The sequence below is a fragment of the Carassius gibelio genome, chromosome A14 (assembly GCF_023724105.1).
Source record: "Carassius gibelio isolate Cgi1373 ecotype wild population from Czech Republic chromosome A14, carGib1.2-hapl.c, whole genome shotgun sequence".
Lineage (NCBI taxonomy): Eukaryota > Metazoa > Chordata > Actinopteri > Cypriniformes > Cyprinidae > Carassius > Carassius gibelio.
In genome coordinates, this window is record NC_068384.1 from 1,200,491 (window position 1) to 1,220,954 (window position 20,464).

General features: G+C 39.2%; 1 protein-coding gene across 3 annotated transcripts in view; it reads right to left on the reverse strand.

Annotated features, from left to right (window-relative positions):
- The window catches only part of LOC128027178 (transcription factor COE1-A-like), a 114,823-nt gene that overhangs the window by 79,669 nt on the left and 14,690 nt on the right, over nucleotides 1–20,464 (reverse strand). The gene's annotated exons all lie outside the window — the stretch shown is intronic.

The following is a 20,464-nucleotide window of genomic DNA, read 5'->3' on the forward strand; positions in this document are numbered from 1 at the left end:
ACAATAAAACACACAAACCATGTGATGCCATGTGATGGACTGGGTCTGAATATGGAAAATAGAACGTGTGTTCAGATTAATGCCTGCATGTCCTTTTATTGAGACCATCAGTCCCATCAAAGGAATTTGAGCATTTGAAATAAATGAGATTTAGTGCTTACAAGTTATTTGTTAATGATTTTGAAAACAGAGTATTTTGAGGCTATGCAGTCATCAGCAGCTTTAATCATGGACTGCAGTTGACCGTAATTGCCTGTATATTGATGTCTTCTGTTTTAATTAATTACTTGGGCTTTTCAGCTCACATCCATACTTTGTTCTGCTATTTTTGTATCTCAAATGAGTGGGACTGATTGTCAAAGTCTCATAATAACTCAGACGTTTGTAAAAGTCAAGTAAATAAAAAAAGAGATTAAAGGAGCAGGACGATGCGCTGTAAGAAAACACAAAGCTGTTGTCTGTGCCAGTGCAGGCATTCATGTTTGCTGTTCATGTACTAACAGATGTCATGTCAGTGTGACAGTAAGTATATTGTGCATCTGTAATAAATTTCAGCTTGTGTTTATTATGAGTTTCCTCTCTTCCTGTTCTTTTGGTGGTGGTGCAGTAGGCTGCTTAAAGGATGATTACCAGAAGTTTGCTGGTTTGATCTTCACAATGAAGAATCCTTGACATATTTGTACTTGTTCTATTTTGCCTTCACAGATTTTTGGGGAACATCTGGGGAATTCTGTCCAAATATGACTACTTCCCTACTATATAATATGCCAGGAGAAGTGTGCCACATGAGTAGCGTGATAAAGTAGTATTATGAAGTTTATCATAGTGATATTATACTCTATGGCTGATAAGTATAGTAAGAGCGGTCAGGTGATAAATGTCCCATCGCTGTTCCTCTTTCTCAGGTGACTGATATCAGCTCTACTATCCATCATCATTGCTGTGCGTTGTGAAATGGATCTCTTTCTGTGTTTTTCGTCAGGGTACAGGAAGCAGCAGTGGGAACTGCCGTCACCGCCTCTGACACTCGCTGTCACAGCACAGTCATCCAGCATTCACACCTCTCACCTGACGAGACGCTCGCGGTGCCACACACACTCTCCTGACAGACACCTCAAACAGACGTCATTTCTCAAACTCTTAAACACTGCTCTAGCAAACACTTATTGACTGACTCACTCAGATGACAAGTTTGTGCTGTCTGAAGAGGCAGGTAGAGAATTCTTAATAAAAGTACATGCACCCTTAATATACACTGATTGCACTGTTTGAGTATTTGGTCACCAAAATATTCCTAATCACAACTGTAATGTAAGTAATTATTTTCATAACGTTTTTGTGCATGAAAATTAACACATTTGCCTCCCACATTTGAGTCACTTTTTTTTTTGGCATACTGCATTTTTCCCACCTGGAGGCATCAATATTTAATAATTATAGTTTATAATAATTATTTAATTTCTCCTGTTATACAGTCTCATGGCATTCAGCATTTTTCACACATGAAGACATTAGTGTTTAATCATTATAATTTATAATACTAATTTATCTCAAATAATTTAATGATAATATTTTGAGATTAATATTGTTATTAATTTGCTAATAATATATTATATAATTTATATTATAATTAGTTTATTTTGTAACAGATATTACAGATTCAGAGATCATTAAAAAGATCAAAAGTGACAGGAGACCATAACAGAATATTTCTATTTCAAATAAATGCTGTTCTATTGAACTTACTATTTATCAAAGAAAATGTTTATTATTATTTTTATTTTTTTGCAATAGCAATATGATAAAAGACACCAATGTTTCAATGACAACCACAATAAACTAGACTGCCTTATAACTGAAACTATAACAAATAAAATCTGTATACCACGTTTTAGAACATGCATCTGACAAACGTGCACACACAGACATTCATACAGTTTCCTCAGACCAACACCCCCTCTCACTCTCCAACACACAACGCAGGTCTTCCTACTATTGTCAGATCTAAGGCCGCAAGTGCCGCTCATTACTCTGGGTCGATTGTCGACATTTCCGGGACAAATTATAAAAAGCAACAGCAGAAATCCACACACCCTGCCATCAGCAGCCGGGCACCTCAAGCCGGCAGGGGTACTGAGGGAGTCACTTGCTGGAATGTCGGTACGGTACAGAAAAAACACAGAAATGGAAAGAAGGAAGCACAGCGATGGATTAAAAAAGAAGCATGCCTGCCAGTAATAGTGTTTACTTTAGTTCTGATCTCCCTGACAGTAGCTGAACCTCTCTGCTTCTCTCTGAAGACGCACTGCATGTGTTCACACTCTTTCTCTTTTTGACCTGTAAACACAAGCCAGTGAATTCAGTCTTTGTCAAACACTGTTCTCAGAACAGCCAGGGGTTCCCCACCAGTTCGGCTAGATTAAAGAAGAGCAGGGGAGGTCAGGGCAGACTGATGGGTGACTGGAGGGACAGATGAAGTGATGGATGAGGAGGGGAGACGAGATCTGTGATGCTTTCTTCGTCATGCAGCCTCACTCGTTTAGGCTGTAATGATGTGTACGACAGGCCTCTTTGTCTACCCCTCCTTAAAATCTTCTCATCTATCTCATTCTCTTTCTGTCTTCCTCTCTCTCTCTCTAGGTTCTGCGATGAGGGCACAAGGTCATGAGCCAGGGAAATTCAGGTTAGGTTGTAGGCAGAATAGGTAAATTCACACAGACTTTGTGTCAAAATTAAGCAATGTTTATGTTTTACTGAATAAAACTTTGAGTTGTGAGTTGTAGGTATGATTAAGCTGATTACATTGGTTGTACATATGGTGTCTAAATTTGCTCATCAAAACTAAACATTAATTCTGCAGTTGCAAAAAAATGAAATTCCTCTAGCGTAAACAGCGTCTATTAAAGCAAATTACGTTCATGCACGAGGTTTGTCCCCGAACGTAACTCGCCGGAGAAGAATGGTTGAGTAAATTAAGTTGTTTTTGTTTTCTTTGCGCAAAAAAATCAATAAAAAAGTATTCTCGTAGCATCGCAAAACTGAAACTGAGCCACTGATGTCACATGGACTATTTTAGCAATGTATTTACTATGTTTCTGGACATCAGAACATTTCAGTTGCTTTGCTGTCTATGGAGGGTCAGATGGATTTCAGATTTCATCAACAATATCTTAATTTGTGTTCCGAAGATGAAAGAGGGTTTTACGGGTTTGAAATGACATGAGGGTGAATGATTAATTATATAATTTTCATTTTGGGGTGAACTAACTCTTTAACATTGTAATCTGCCGGGAATTGTGTAAAAATGTCTGTATAATGTCAGATATGCACTTTTCGAATAATAGATGTAAAACATTACAAATAATAAGATGAGAAAAGAAAACCTCTCCAGCACATAAAAAGGCAAAATAAATAGAAACTATGGAGGACATGGCCCAAAATTACAGATTTTACATGCATGATATAATTTCTTTTGGGCAGGGCCATGTGTCATTTTAAGTGAATTATGACGGGAATAGTGCAGAATCCTAAAACGCGCTAACCAGTCTGTGTCAGGTGAGCTGTAACCCAGCATGTGTAGAGCCCGGACAGCAGACGTGTCAATCCAGCCGTTTTATCGCCGTCCGAGTGTAACAGATCACAATCAGTGAAGCACTGATAAAAGCCATTGTAAAGTTGTGAGGTCTGCTCTTATTTCTCTCTCTCTCTCTCTCCTGGCTCAGTGCCTGTGGTGAGTGGAGGTCGGGCCGTGCTGCACGGGGCAGGACTGTTGACGGCTGACGTGGCTTGATGGATTGGTTCCCGTGGAAACAGCCTGCCTAGCCATACATCACCCAGAGCTGAAGCTGATGCCTGAAGAAACATGGGGGAACGTCCACTCGCCATACACACACTAACCCCCCTCACACCAATACTTTAGACTATATTATTCAACATAATTCTTTTTAAATTACCCAGGGAATCACTTCTGTTTGAATATTGTGCTTGATTTCTAATTTGCCTTATTGGGTGAGTGTGTGTTTTTGTGATATTTGAAGGGGGTCGGCTGCTGCGTGGTGGTCTGTCTTGCCTGTTTTTGGAAGGATGAGGGAAGGGGATCTTCCTGTCTCCCTTGAAGGGGGGATGATTTCAGAAGCAGGGGAGTTTGAGCCAGATGTGAGACCTGGTTTAAAGGTCATGGAGTAGCAAAGCTCTCCTTCCTGCAGTCACACACTCGTGCTGTTATTTTCTGCATCTCAAGCATCTTTCTGTCAACAGAGCATCTCTGTCAGCCTGTGTTTTTGGAGTCTCCCTCCCAGCTTCCTGAAGAGGTGAAGACAGAGCTGATGAGCCTGGTGTTGTTTTTACCATCCAGGCTTGTTGAGAAAAAAAAAATGGTGACATTTCTACAAAATTATATATTACATTGCTTCTAGCACATTTGAAAAAGAAGTCTTTGCAACACTTTTCCAAATGAATTGCGGTGCTAAAATCATGTTTAGTTTTATCCAGCCGGTTGGTGTACATAATGTAGCAGTCTGGGAATTAAATGTCTGGTGAGTTGCAATAAAAGTTTAATGCTGTATCGAGTTTATATTGTAAAATATTGTACCATCTACACTAATCCCTACCCTAAACCTAACCAATAAAGTTAACAATATATAATGTTTCCCAGGAAATACTCATTCTACATTGACTTTGTCAGGAATCACAATGTTAGTTGTGGGTTGTGGGAGCATTCAGACGCAAATCTGTACATCTCATGTACACCAGTACATGCATGACCTGGTCTTTTTATTTATAGCTTAGTTCAAATGAGAGAAAGTGAGAAGCAGTAAAGGAAGGAAGAGGAGAAAACTAAAGGGACCTAGAGAAGTGTATAAGATAGACGAAATGCACTTGTGTGGCCCTGTTTGCTTCTGCGCTCAATTACAGAGTGTTTAGAGCGAGGCTAATCTGCCTACACAGCTTGAGAGTGGCACTTAACAGACGACTCCTCGTTGAGGGTGTCCAAACAAATCAGAGGTGTGAGAACTAAACAAAGAGCCAACGGAGTGGCAGAGGCCCATTTCACACCTCATTTAAAAAAAAACAAATTGAATGAATCTTACCAGATTCACTGTCGGCTAAAGGAACAGTGAATTGAGTCAAGTGCTCATTCCCTCTTCCACTAATCTACAATCTAACTCATTCCTGAATCTGTGCTAAATTACTCGTTCTAACCAGGATAAAAAGAGGGGGCAAGAGAACAAGAGAAAAAAAAGACCAACACCATCAAATTTATGATATTCTTCCTGTGAATTCAGGTCACAAAAATTTCCTGCATTTGTCCGTGAGGATCTCAGCACAATATATCACATGGACCCTTTATGAATTTATTTACCCAGCCAGAGTTCTCTGTGTACCCGCATTTCCTCTGCTTTTCTTTTTTTTTTTCAGCACCTCTCAGGAAGCGGCCATGTGATTACCACATAAATCCTGAGTCCTTTTAGAGCGGTTTTACTAATTAACATCGCACTATTCATTGACACTCATACCATGATGCATTAAATATGAAAATAAGGCTGCTAATTAACAAGCTCTCATTTACAATTCAACATCACAATAGGCAAAAATAAACTCTCACAATAAATTCAACCAAAGTAGACCCATAGTCAAACAGCAATCCTTCTAAATCTATTTTAAAAACACACTATCTTCTTCATGCATTTTTAATGTGTCTTCTCAGCAGTTCATGACTTTGACCTCGATACAAAGCACAAACTCTGTATGTGTTTGATCTATTGCACTTGTGATATTAAGTTATGCATGTAATTTTTTTTTATTATTGTTTTTTTTTGCAGTGACAACTATGAGCAAGCCAGTTCTAGCCAGTTAACTGTCTGTTTATAAAAATATATGCATTTTTTATAAAATATATTTTATAAAATACAAAAAAAATTGTAATTGTGTCACATGATCCTTAAGAAATCATTTTAATATGGCATGACAGCAAGGCAGCTGCCTCTTTCTCTCTATGTAAACCTGCTATTTGGAGTGTAATCTTGGTATTCATGTACATGCACGGCCCTGCGCTCGGCAAATAGTCATCTCCTCGCATACACACAGACATGCGGGCAGGTCACGGAAAGATGTGTGGAGCGGGCAGAGCAGTGATGCTGTAAACATTTCATTGTAATGGAATTTGTAATTTGATGATGTAGTAATGTAGAGGTCAGGGAATGAGAGCTTCAGTAAAACAGCACACGCTGGGGCTCTCTCCGCTTATCCTCAACATTTCAGTCCTTGTTGCTCTCATTATTGTAAAAATCACCATGCAGACGTGAAACTCAAGTCTAATTGTTTTCATCCTTAGAAAATTTCAGCCGCCAACCTTAAACGATAAGACGAGGAGTGCAGGTGATCAGGGACATCCAGTAATGAGCAGTCAGAGACCGTTAAATATGGCCATGCCCCCAGAGCCACCTCTCTATCGCAGTGTGAGACCATTAACAGCATGGAGCACAGCCCTAAATCAGCAGCAATCAGAGCGCTGCTGGTCTGGACTTCTCATTACACACACACACACACACGCACACACACACACACACACACACACACACACACACACACACACACACACACATATACAGCCATTGTCTGACCATGCTGCGCCCCAGACACACTCATCTGTCATGTGGGAGGAAACACAGATAAGGAGATCTGAGAGGAGTGAATGCGAACAGCAGACCTTATTAATACGCACAAGTGCGGGGTCGATAAAAGCCATGTCCACAGCTATCAGGGGCCCTTTATGACTTAAGAAGGGCTCAGTGAGCTGACCGTCATCAGTCAGTTTAGTGTGCTATTCCACATTCTAATGATAGAATCCGCTCTGGGAGAGGAAATGCTGTGGTTTAGTGGTCTTCATGTGGAAGGAAGCAGCCATGTTGTGACAGGACCCCCCTTCATCCCTCCTGTCCCGTATCTCTCTCTCTGTCTTTCTCTCTCAGCATACATCTTTCAGAACATGCTGCTGACCTGCGCCCTCTCTTCCTGGCTGGACTCAAATCGTAAACAGACGAGCTGTCTGCCAGGCTCTGCTCTGCTGAGCTTGTTCCATCCCTTCAGCATTAAGTGGCCGAAAGATGGCTGTTAGTCAATCTAAAGGCCAATCAGATATATACCTTGATTAAGATAGAATTCACTTTAAGGGGAGCTATTATGCAAAATACTGTTTTCAGCATTGCTGATAATGTGACATCATATTAGCTACAGGCCTCACCCACGGAAGTTGACAAACACTGATGTTTATACATATAACTGGCCTGAGCGAATTCACAGCGAGTTGAGAATCAACTCTTCGTGATCTAGCTATACCTATAGTGGAGTGTTTATTCACAAAGGCTAGCACAAGTATTGCTGGAGTTTGAGCTCTTGAAGCTCCTCCCTCTTCCCCGGAGCACCAGCTCATTTGCATTTAAAGGGGAAGACACGGAAATTATGCGTTTTGGCTCATACCCTAAAAGTGGCAATTTTAACAAGCTATGAAAAAAATATCTGTAAATTATTTTTGAGTTAAAACTTCACATACACTCTCTGGGGACATCAGAGACTTATTTTACATCTTGTGAAAAGGGGCATAATAGGTCCCCTTTAACTGTGTGTGTGTGTGTGTGTGTGTGTGTGTGTGTGTGTGTGTGTGTGTGTATATATATATATATATATATATATATATATATATATATATATATATATATATATATATATATGAAATCTAAAATATTTTATAAAAAAATTATATTTAGAAAAAACAAATTAAAGCTGAATTAATAATAATTTACAAGCGTGTCTCATGGAACACTGACCCTTTCTGCCACTGGTCAAACAGAAAACAAAGTAGTCCTGCCTCAAACAAGTATTTTTCTAACCCCCCCCCACTCCAAAAAAGGCTGGAATTCAAATGTCGCCCCCAGTATTCAAATTAGTACTCGATCAATGCAGTATTTCATTGACAGATCCTTCCATTTCACATTTGGTGATAAATTGGAATTGGTGTGAATTCATTTCCTGTCTGCAGAGCCAATATTTTAAGACTAAGGGGCGGGAAAGTTTGATTTGGTAACATTGTTACATTGCCACACTGACAGACGAATGAGAGAATATGCAAGGAATAAAGCTATAGCTACACTGCAGATATTAAGCTCCATTTCTCACAATGAAAGCCTGTTGAAAAAAGGCAGCCATGCTATAGGGGTGAAGCTTTAATGCCTGGAAGAATTATTACTGCTCAATTACAGATCAATATTGTCCCATTCAAATATCCACTGATATTCAATAACTGTATCTGCCTTATAATTTCTGCATTTGTTTTTTCCTCCAACCTCCTCTGTTCTAAAGGTACCAGCACTTAAGGCGCTGAGCAATTATGGAAATGGAGCCCAGCATCCCTCCATCGCTCCCACTCAGAACAGACGAGGCGGCAGTGGTTTGACGGCTAATCGATGAGCGCTCTCCTAAGAGCAGCATTGCAACCTCTGACCTCTGTAAGCCAAGCATCTAACAGCTGACAAAAGGAGAGCTTTATTTGACTGAATTAGAAAATTGCATCATTCCATTTCGCCTCATGGACAGAGAAAAAGAGAAAGGAAAAGACAGAGAGAAGCGGGAGGTACAGGCAATGATTGTCAATTCAAAAAGAAAATACAAACATAGAGCAGAAATCAGGACACGAGAGTCAGGAAGTTATGTAAGTGCTGGGACTGTGGTTTTGTATCACTGCCTTCCTCTAAACGCTATACGTTAATTTAGCTGTCTTTATCTGTTTTCAGCGGCATTGTCTTGCTCTCAGTCACTTACACTAAACATTCAATGTGTCATCTGCTCAGGAGATAAAACTCAACCTGTCAGAACAGAAGAATAAGGTAATTGGGTGGTATACAGGCCAGCTGTTCAGCTTTTTTTTCACAACAGAGCAGAACAGCATACAGTAATAAGTGCCAGATTAGCCCTCTGTGGCTTCTAAAGCCAAGTCTTTATACCTCATCTTTGAAGCAATTCACCCAAAAATGATCATTCTGCCATCTAACCACTGCATGAAGATATTGGTTTTTCATTTGTTCCTCTCACAAAGCTGTTATATGCTGAAGAAGGCTTAATAAGTGCCATGTGTTTTTGTCCTTTCATGAGTTTGACATCACATTATGTCACTGTATGGAAAAGAGAAACCATTCTGCTAGATACACATTTTGTGCTCCACAGAAACACGAAATCACTGTTCGAGTGACAGTACAGTAGAAGATGACAGAATATCCACTTTCCAGAAATGCTTATTTAAGCAGCAAGAATGAGAATTAGAATAGACAGTATAAAAATGTATTGTGGCACTGAAGACTGCAGTAATGGCTGCTGAAAATTCAGCTTTTCTATCACAAGAATAAATTACATTTTAAAATATATTCACAGCCAAAAACCAAAAAATGCAGCCATGGTGAGCATAAGAGACTTCTTATAAAAGCAATGCCTTATTGACTGACTGTAAGCTGAGTATGACAGATGTAGTAACACTGGTGATGGAGAGAGTCTAGGTGAAGGTTAGAGAATGAGGCTCTTAAGACTGGATTAAAGTCTGCCATACTCTAATCGAGTTGGAGCAATTAATGAATGTGAATAGTCTTTCCTGACAATAGCGTGATATATGTGCAAACTGAAGTGTACCGGACATGTTTGTTGCTTTTGGGCACTGGTGCCATGCTGTCATGACTCAGGGTGGAGGGGAGCGCTAAAACAACAATGCCGACCACAGTGGTAGGCTGTTGTCCACTTCCTGTGGGAGTCCACACTGGGGAATATTAAATGCACGACACGACCATCCTAAACAAAACAACACTCCCTATAATTCTTAAACATTTGTGACTGACAGCTGTGCTGTATTATGTAATTTGAGTTTACCTCAAAATGACCTGTGTGTAAAGCTGGCCGTGATGTGTTTTTCAGATTAGATGGCAGCATCCTAATTTGCACCTAGTAAAGAGGGGGCATATTTTCTCTCCTTTCCGCTGTGTTTCTCACTTTCTCTCACCCTTTCTCTTAGGTTTAAAATCTCATGCACATAATGCCCTAAATAGGTGATGCACTGCCTTTTGGAGAACTGGGACATAATTCATTTGGGTCAGTTTGGCTCTCGCATCCCCTTCACGAACATCTGAACAAAAGCAAACAGAAACACGATCAGGCAGGGAGTCAGATTTAGGCTTCATAAAGAAAGAACAAGAGAGAGACAGTGGATTTTCACTTGGCTGAAGAGAAAGAAAGAGAGCAACAGGGTTTCTACAGCCTACTGATTACAATACTTAGGCAGCTGACTTCTATGATTGCATCTTAACTGAGTGATTGATTAGGAATGCATGAATAGAATACACATTTTAAATAAAGTAGCCATTTTTTATTTTTTATGTAATAAAAAAAAATGCATTTTTATTATTTCGTTTTTTTAAATTTATTAATATATTTTTAGGAATACTTTTTATATGGAAGACAGATTTGTTCTACCGACAAATGTTACTTCTGACTTTAAATGTTTAAATTGTGACTTTATTTCCTATATGTAACTTTTTACAATTAAATGTTTTATTTACAGAAGTCAAAACAGGCTTTCAATATTAATTTATTATATCTTATATATTTAATTAATTTATAAGTATATATTTATAAGTATATTCTTTACTACTGAATTCTCAAAAAAAGTTAACATTGTAAAAGTATTGATCAATTATGCATCCTTGTTGAATAAAAGAACAAATTATTTCCAAAACAAAAATAATAAACTGACCCTAAACGTTTGAACAGTTGTGTACTATAATATCAGATAGCTAATTTGTATTATTTGAAAATAATTTGTGTGTGTGTGTGTGCATCGAACTCATCATACAAGAGCATAACTGCATGAATTGCATTTTTGGAACCAAAGAGGTAGTTCACTAGGTTTTGAAATAAACCTGGGTTGTGTGCTTTTGAAAAGCATATATAAAAAGGACACACTCCTTCTAACTCTTCTACAATGTACCCCTAAAATTGATGCGCAGACAGGAGGTCAGGTGAGCTCTAAGGCAAGGTGAGAAACCAGCTCTGAATGCACCCAGAGATGAACTAACATGTCCATCTATTTTTCATTTTCTGACCCTTTTGTGATTCAGAATACCCTTCAAAGCCCTTTCTTTCTCTCTCTCTTTCTCTTCATCCAGCACTCACAGAGCTGTAACCTGAGCCATCCATTTAGCCTGCCAAGAGCCACATCTCTCTCTCTCTCTCTCTCTCTCTCTCTCATTGTTTGTTTCTAAGTGTATGTGAACAATGAATGATAACGTTAGCACTTGTGTGTAGAAGTGGACCCTGACATCACTTCACGCAGGACTTCAAGGCAACCTGGAAAACATTCAAACTATTAATATGGACGAGATTAGCATTTTTATTTCTACATGCACATCAATAATAGCTCTCTGGCACTACATCATTCATGTACCAAGAGCATGCACTACACTTACCAAAACATGTAAGTCAGCAGGTAAGACGTATTTGTAATTCATACAACGCTAACGCCCAGACCGGGGTGGGATAGATAGACGCAGAAGCAGAGACAGAGAGGCTGAGGTGTGTCTTTCAGAGAGTGAGCGGTCCTCTTTCCTCAGCAAACACTAAAACACTGAAATCTGATTTCGCATGGAGGATGAAACAGATGAGGAATGAGAGACGCCTCCACCAGCTTCTGCTAGGCAGATGTGTGTGTCTGTGTGTGTTTGTGCACACTTTCTTTCCCAACCCCCAACTGTGCAAAATTAAGCAAAAGTGTCAGACTTTTTCTTTATCCAGTTAATGTTATGGGCTTCTTAACTAGCTTAACCAGTGTGTCTCCAGTGGTCAACCAGCTTCATGAGAAGAACCCAGGTAAAAAAAATAAAATAAAAATAACAATAATATGTTCTGAGAATGTTTTGCTTACATTTCCAATATATTCTAAAAATGTTACTTTTTTAATGTTTAAAAGACATATTTCTTGGTTATGTTAACTTTTGTTCTTAACTTTGAGAGAACCTTTCCAGAACGGTAGCCAAAGTTTGACCATCATTTTTCCGGCCACCATGAAATTCCATGTTTGTATAAACTGTTTCACATTCAGCAGTGCAAAAAAAATCTCTCTAATCATGAAATGATCTTGTGCACTCCTAGCCGTAAGTGTCTAATTCAGTGCAGATTGTATTACAAAAGCATTAGCACAATAATACATGTTGATTGTGCACATACGTGAGCTTGAGCACATAAAGAGAGAGAAAGAACGAGCGTGTGTGTATAAAGAGAGCTAGTGTCCGCTACAAGATGAAAGCCCATTGACGTTTTAAAGCAGCTTCGACCTCTGCCTGCATCTGGCTGTCAATCACAGTTACCCAAAGTCCCCTGAGGCAGATTTGCCCAGCCCCAGGAAAAAAAAAGACAGTGAAAGAGAGAGAGAAAGGAAGAAACATCAGGAACACAACAGGGAGGGAGCTCCAGGCCAGCTCAGTGAAGCCATCAACACCTTAGGGCTGCATAATCATCCGCTACTCAGCAACTCTGCTGGCCTCCAATACATATTCACTGTACACTACAGTTCCCACAATCCTCTGCCCTAAGGTCCAAAAATACAGGATGCCAATCAAATTGTTGAGTACTGATGGTGTGCTTTGAGATTCGACAATCCAAAAGCAGCCAATCGAAACCGTGATGTATGGCATTTTGACGGAGAAAGATAATGAATAGTTTCAGTGATAGACCTCTCACCCATCTTACTGCAACTCCTGTCTTTATTGCCCAAAACTAAAATCACTATCAAAAGGATAGTTCACCTAAAATAACTAATTGTTAATGTGATTAATTAAAAATGTTCTGTTTTTCACACAAGCTATCGTATGGCTTCAGGAGACTTGGAATATAGTGCATGAGTCACATGGACCATCAAGATACTTTTATGGTGATCAAAATCATTAGTTCTGAGACTGCCAGGATGCTGAACATCCTCTGTTGAGTTCCACAGAAGTAAGAAAGTCACAGTGGCTTGCATGAGGGTGTGTAAAGTAACTGATGACAGAACTGTGTTTCTCAAGTGAGCTGTTCCTTTAACGGTTCCCAATGTAGATTGGATTGACAGGGCATGGCTTAGAGTTCAGATGGATATTTTTATTGGGCAGGGTTTGTGTAGGGTCTAGCAATTAGAGGAGACATAAGGTGTAATGTAGTCAGTCTCAGGCAGTACAAACAAGATTCATTTCTAGGCATGGCACAGTCCAACACTCATGCCCAGTAGCAAAAAGCACGTTCAGTGGTTAAAAAAAAAAAAACATATTTGAGCAGTGTCACCCACTGAAAAGACTTGGTATTCTGCATGATACTACTGAAACACACGTTCACACAAACTAAGACTGATCGGGACACAGACACACAATGTCCTCCATTGAATACTCTTGCTCTGAGAGGTCTAAACATCTCACCCTCAAGGTAGCAACACAGAAGGTGCGCTTAAACAAGTGATTAGGTCTTAAAAATGGACCCTATTTAAGTTCTTAATGCACATCTATAGTCTCATTGATCGATCCCTGTCCTACATTTTTTTTATATGTATGACACAATACAGAAATCACTACATAATGTTAACCAACAGCCAAACAGCTAAAAACTAAGCACTTGTCGATCTTAAATTCCTATAATTCTCTCTTAAATCTGAAATAAATAAATAATAAAATGTTAATAACATCCCCATTCTTCACTTGCATCACAGTGTGGAAGTGAAATGGGTTGGGAATGCCATTTCACATTGATTTAATAATACTTTCCATGGTCTTTACCTGAATTGAATGAGAATAAATAGCAAAGTACAGACTAAAGATGACATGACTGTGGTGATAAAAATAGAACAAAGAGACAAGGAGAGAGACAGATGGATGATAGGGGAAATGACAGTGTGTGTACTTGCGTTTAAAAAGAAAGGTGATCTTCATGTGGAGTAAGGGAATAGGGTGGGAGCTAAGAGAAGGGGTATAAAAAGGCACATCTGTGCTTAACTTGCTCCAGGGCAAGTCTGTTCCCTCTGACACCTTCTAAACACACACACACACATACTAGTGTTCACACACTTCCAGAGTTATGAGTTTCAGTAATGGGGACACTTTTTTTTTTTTTTTTTTACAATAAACTATTATTAGTGAACAATGAGTGCTTAACGGTTACAAAATCTCTCCTTTCCTCTCTTTTATTTTCATTTTTAAGACTCACAAGACATATTTTCATGGTGCCTATAAAATCGATGTACGGTGTAAAGTGTTATATTTGTTTCTAAGTAAATGTAATGAAAATAGGGGAACCCAGGGCTGCCGGTAAACTAAATTAGCATCTAATGCAAATGAGTGGGGTGCTTAATGGTGGAACAGGTGCAGTCAGGGCCCCTAAATGAGATAAATGAATAAAACATCCCTGGGCACGCCTGTGAAAGCTGACACAAAGTCAATGGCATGAATTATTCAGCAGCCAGCCGAGGATGCGTGCTGCTGACCTCTCACCACAGGAAGTGCATCCCAAACACAACAATCCACAACAATGGACTTCAGACATGGGGGTTCCCTCTGTGCAGCGCACACACAAACACACACACCCACTACACAATTCTAAATATAGATCTATGAAATCTAGATCTATGTAATCTATATCTCCATATAGAAGAGAGAAATCGATACAGAATGTGTTTCATGCAAAAAATCATGTTCTTAATTTTGACTTTTTCTGTCTTTTCTTTTTTCTAGGAAAATATCTAATAATAATAATAATAATAATTACAACAAGATCAATTTACTTTAGAGTGAAAATTAGAGTGAGTCTGAACCTCAGATCTTTATCAGATTTTGGCTTAAAGCAAGAAATCAAACAATTTTCCAAAGGTAACAAAAATAAAATGACTGTAATTCACTACAAATTCCATTAAAATGATTTAATGTTTTATGCAATTAAGTTATTTGTAATTGTAATCTTTAATTTTAATATTTAGAGTTATCAAAAAGACAAAAAAAATGATAAAGAAAAATAATTTGTCTTAAGTAAGGCATTGCAAGAACAAAAAAATATTCAGAGATGTTGTTCACATATTTTAAAGTATTTACTTATTTATTATTTATTTTTCATTTAAGGCCATGGCTGATAATTTGTTAGAGTATCTCTCTCTCTCTCTCTCTCTCTGTGTGTGTGTGTGTGTGTGTGTGTGTGTGTGTGTGTGTTGACAGAACTAATAGGATTACCCCTATGTCCCTGCATGAGCGCATCCAGTGGAGAGAGGCAGAGACGGGATGTTTTCCCAGCTTGTCCTTTAAAGAGAAATCTAAGGCTGCTTAGAGTAAACTGAGAAAACATCAGGTTAAATGTTAATAAGTTGAATTTGTGAGCTTGCAGCTAAAAAAGTGAGCGATTGGGAAAGCAGAGTGCATCTGTTGCTGCAGAACTAGACAGGAAGCCGCCCTGAAGCTGCGGTGACATCACCTTCCCCGGGAGGAGCACTTCCTGTCTGACATTCCTCAATCAACACACACACACTCGTGAGGAAATGGCATACATCAACAATACTCTCCATCTGAGCACACACAAACACGCGGTCTCACCCACACACAAGCTTCTTAAAACAACACCAGTCTAATTTCTGTCACCAGTAGTGTGTGATAATGAGAAATGAGTTTGGTTATTTTTCTTGGAGTGAAATAACATTGTTCTCTTTGATTTACTCTTACACACCCTCATCAGTCTCATCAGTAAGTGTTGTCAGTAGCATTAAGTGGCTAATCAGTCATCCTGTGGGTCAGATCTCCGTCTGAAGCATGTGAAGTGGATCAGTGATCTGGCTGATCCGTGGCTCTTATCTGTGAGAGCAGAGGAGGAGACTCTGCCTGCCAGGGTTTCCAGCACAATCCTAAAGAGCTGACCAGCCTTTCCAGAGATCACAACCTTATGCCTTGTGCAAGAAAAACAGACTGGACAAGCAGAGAGATGGAAGAGCACTGAGTAAAGCAGAGAGAATAGCTGTGTGTTTTTCCATGTGTTCCTGACCTATGGATTCATGGACTAAATTATCCATCATTGCGAATGTAATTTATGCAACAAAAAAATCTGAATTTGCAAATAAAGCAGAATAACCACCACATGTATTAAAGAGCTCCAATCCATCAGGTTCAGGGGGAAAAATACACAATTACAACAATAATTATAAAAAGTTTGAGGTTGGAGGGACTTTTTTTCTTAAATTAAATTAATACTTTTATTCCGAAATGACACATTAAATCAATCAAAAGTGACAGTAAAAACATTTATAATCAGTAAATATTTTATTTTCTTTCAAATAAATGCTATTCTTTTGAACTTTCTATCTGAAAACAAAATTAAAGAATTACAAGAAATGTTTCTTGAGCTGAGCAATAAATCAGCATGTTAGGATGATTTCTGAAGGATCATACAACTATTAATGAAAATATAATAGTTGCATATTTCTAGCTAAGTCACATCGCATTTAGAAATAAATATTAAGTAAATGTAGTTTTGTGTTTATTCTTACAGAATAAAAAAATATATTTACCTCAAGCAATTTTTAAATCATTATAAGGATGTTTTCATAAAACGTGCATAAAAATGTGTGGATTTTGTTGATAATTTACTTTTATTAAGCTACAGAGACTTTTTTGTGTATTGAATCTATTTAAAACATAACATATTTCAAACAGTATAAAACTTTCATAATTGTACTTTTTTGTCTTATTTTGATGACAGTGGAAACTAATACCAACTTACCACAGTTGTACAGCAGTAAATTGAAGTTTTAATTCATTTGTTTTAATAATATAAATGTAATTAATAAGCAAACTTAATTTAAGTACAGTATATATCAATGTGACATTCCCATTTAGACACCTGGATAAATGTGTGTGTGTGTTTGTGTGTGTGAGAGAGAGAGAGAGGGAGAGAGAGAAAGAGCAACAGAGAAGTAAAGTGGGTGCTCTGTATAGAGAGGGAGTAAAGACAGAATGGTAGAGTTGTCAGGAAAGGACAGCACACACAGGGCCACATACATAGGCACGGGCGAGTGGAGAGGAGTGCATGCTCTTCTTTGGGAATCGTCCAGGCAGATGATGGGATTGTGGACAGTGTGCTGCATATCTTTAACCCTGTATTAACTCGGAACAGCAGAGCTTGGCCTTTTATTATTCTTGCACTGTTTGTGCTCAAATAGGCCACACATATACACCTATACACAAGCACACGTGTGCACACACACAAACACACACACACACACACACACACACACACACACACACACTCTCTCTCTCTCTCTCCAGGAAGAGACATTGTCACTGCATAGAGCACATCACCTTTCAGCAGCTGTGACAGCCCAGCTTGTAGAGTCACGCACACTTTTTAAAGGCCAACGCACACATTTTCCTTCACTTGAACTTCCTGTGTATCTCTTTTAGCGTGAAAGACTCAGCAGTTAATTTTCGGAGAGAAGGCAGAAACATGTTTACCGCAAATACTTTCATTGACTCTATAATTGTCATGGCTCACACACACAGATGCTCATGCTGAGCTCTCCGCAGTCTCTCAGTCTTAATTGCCACACAATAGGTCTACAGACCGGACAGGATTATGTTAACAATGGGAGCTCCAGCCTGTGAGGATCACTCTCTGGCCACTGATTCAGAGAACAGCTCTGTGAAATAGAGCCCCCTAATCCAATAATGCAAACATACTGCAAGAATATAAGGCTGCTCACTGTCTCTTTCCCAACTATCCAGTCTTGAGGTGCAGTTTTATTACTCAAATGTTGCTCCTTTATAGCTCAGCAGACTAGATTTTTTTTAATGAAAGAAATTAATAATGAATTCAACAAGAGTGCATTAAATTGATCAAAAGTGACAGTAAAGGCATTTGTAACATTACAAAAGATTTCTATTTCAAATAAATATTGTTTTTTTTTTCATTTTCTATTCATAAAAAAAAAAAAAAAACTGAACAGTAGTGTATATAACTATAGCATTCTATAATGCAGCATGAGGGGCTGTTCACACAGGACTCGTTATTGCATCTATCTGGGAAATTTTTAATTGCGTAAACGGGTTAAATGGATGTTTTTCAGCATCTAAATCCATCAGCACTGTGTCTGTAAGATGCTATATCACTTTATAGAGGTTTAACTTTTAGAAATATGTTCTATTGCATTCACATGCTGTTTTTTAATAAAATAGCACATCCTGTGTGAGCAGCCCCTAGCAGAGCAGGAGCAGAAATTGTTCTGTGAAAGCACCCTGTGAAACATTACTTCCTGTTCTGCTTCCATGAGAGCTGAGGGTCTTCTTCTAGAAGGTCAAATCTAGCCAGCAGCATAGTTGTGAGCAAAAGACCTCCATTAAATATTCAGAGAAATGGCACATCAACCCTTTCCGTGGTATTTTCCGTCCTTTGCTATGTTATGTCTTCATGAAGTGGATATCCAGATGTTGAAGATTACATCACAAATAAAGCCTTCCAGTGAGGTCAGGGCTCACGACCGAGCAAAAAGCCACAGAACTCCCACGGTTAGCGCGGGAACTCTGAACTTTCTGCACTCTGAAATCACTATCAGTGTTTAAGAGTATCCGTGCTGATGAAGGCATCAACTGCAATGTTCCCAGGGAGATAGAACGACACCTTTCTCCATTACTGTACGGCTTATTGAGCTTCAATTACTCCTAACACACACAATGATAAGAGAGAAAGAAATCGAGAGAGAGAAATCGAGAGCGAGAGCTTCTAAGGGATGTGAAAGAGATGAAACAGGAGGCAGTGAAAAGGTCTGCTATTAGATGTCACTGGCCTTTTGTGTCCGTGTCAGTGAGAGCATTATTAACGTATTTGAAATAATCTTACTGGGGCATTAACAGAGCTCAGAATATTAAAGAGGAGAAGAAAAGGAGAAGACGAGGAGTCAATCACGACACACATACATTTAGATACAGCCATCCAACGTAAACTAAACACACCCTCTGAGAAGAAAGCTAGCCAGTTTAATTTTCACGTGAGTAATTCAATTTACCCCAAACAGATTTTCAAAAGCTTCCCAATGACTACAAGAACTCGAACCTGGTCCCGTGAGCGCACGCCTCGCACTGCTGTGGTAAGATTTGTTCTTTTAACAGTCTAATAAGTCATTGTTAGTTGGCTTTATTTCCCTGACATTCCTCTGGTTTCGCTGAAGTGGCCTGTTGTGCCGTCTTATGAGAGGAACCTAATTAGGAAATCACTTTCATTACTCTTCCAGAGGAATTAGCGCTAGCCTCGCTAATTACTGCTGTAAAACCTAATCAGCTCTTTGAAACAAGACCACACTAATGAGCTCTTATTTATTCGGCTAAATAACTTCAAGGGAAGGAAGGCGTTCAAAATCATATTTTTGATGAATTTGGGAGCGCGCACTCATCTGTGCTTGCCGTAATTGATTCTGTTCCATCTTGCGCCTTGTTTGTTGGGGACCCCAGAATGTGAATGCGGCCAAGAAAATATTGAGAGTTCCAGTAAACTCTTCCATATTTCCCCCCTCTCGTTTCAAATGACCTATTTTCCCAGCTTGGAGAGACACGTGACTAATAGGAAGCTGTTACTAATTCTTTTTTATTCGCAGGCAATTAGCGATGCCCTCGCACCTGAGCCTAAATTAGTCTGCGGTGACCTCGAGCGCAGCTGCATGACTTCAGCCAGACCGTTCAGAACACAAACAGCTATCACAGCGCTGCAACAGAATTTAAGGAAGCAGACAAACTTTATGTAGGGAAACAAACAAGAAGAGTAAGTGATGGGCAGTGTGTTTGTGTGAGCGTATGTATTGGGTGGAGGTGATGCCACGCGGCATTGAAGGGCTGCAGCTGTCTTTGTAAGCTGTGAAGCGTTCTAGCCCAGTGGAGCAGAAATGGGCCAGCTGCACAGACACAGCAGCCAGGTAGAAGCCTCTCTTACTCTATTACAAACACACACACACACACATGCTACACTATTGCTGGCAAAGTCACGGTGAACCTACAGCTGCGTTCATCTGATAGCACAGGCCACTGACTTATTAACACACAGATGAGAACACACCTTTGACACTTAACCGCACTTTAATCTGCAGAAATCCATGCTTAGTTTGCTTGCACTAAGGCACAATCGAGTCAGAAATTTAATAGCATCGCCCTCAATAATAACGTGACATGGTTGTATGATCTCTTAAACAAAAACAGTAGGAGATGCAGTTCACTGCACATGCTGCTGCCTCCAGAAGTCTTGCACATCTTCACTGCTGATTATTCATATATGCACACTTCAGAGCACACTACATACTCAACAGCCCTGACAGGGCCTCAAAACAGCCTAGCCTGATCACTTAACAATTACTCTTTTGCAAACAAATGGCTTCTGGTCCCAGGAAGGCTTTTTTTAC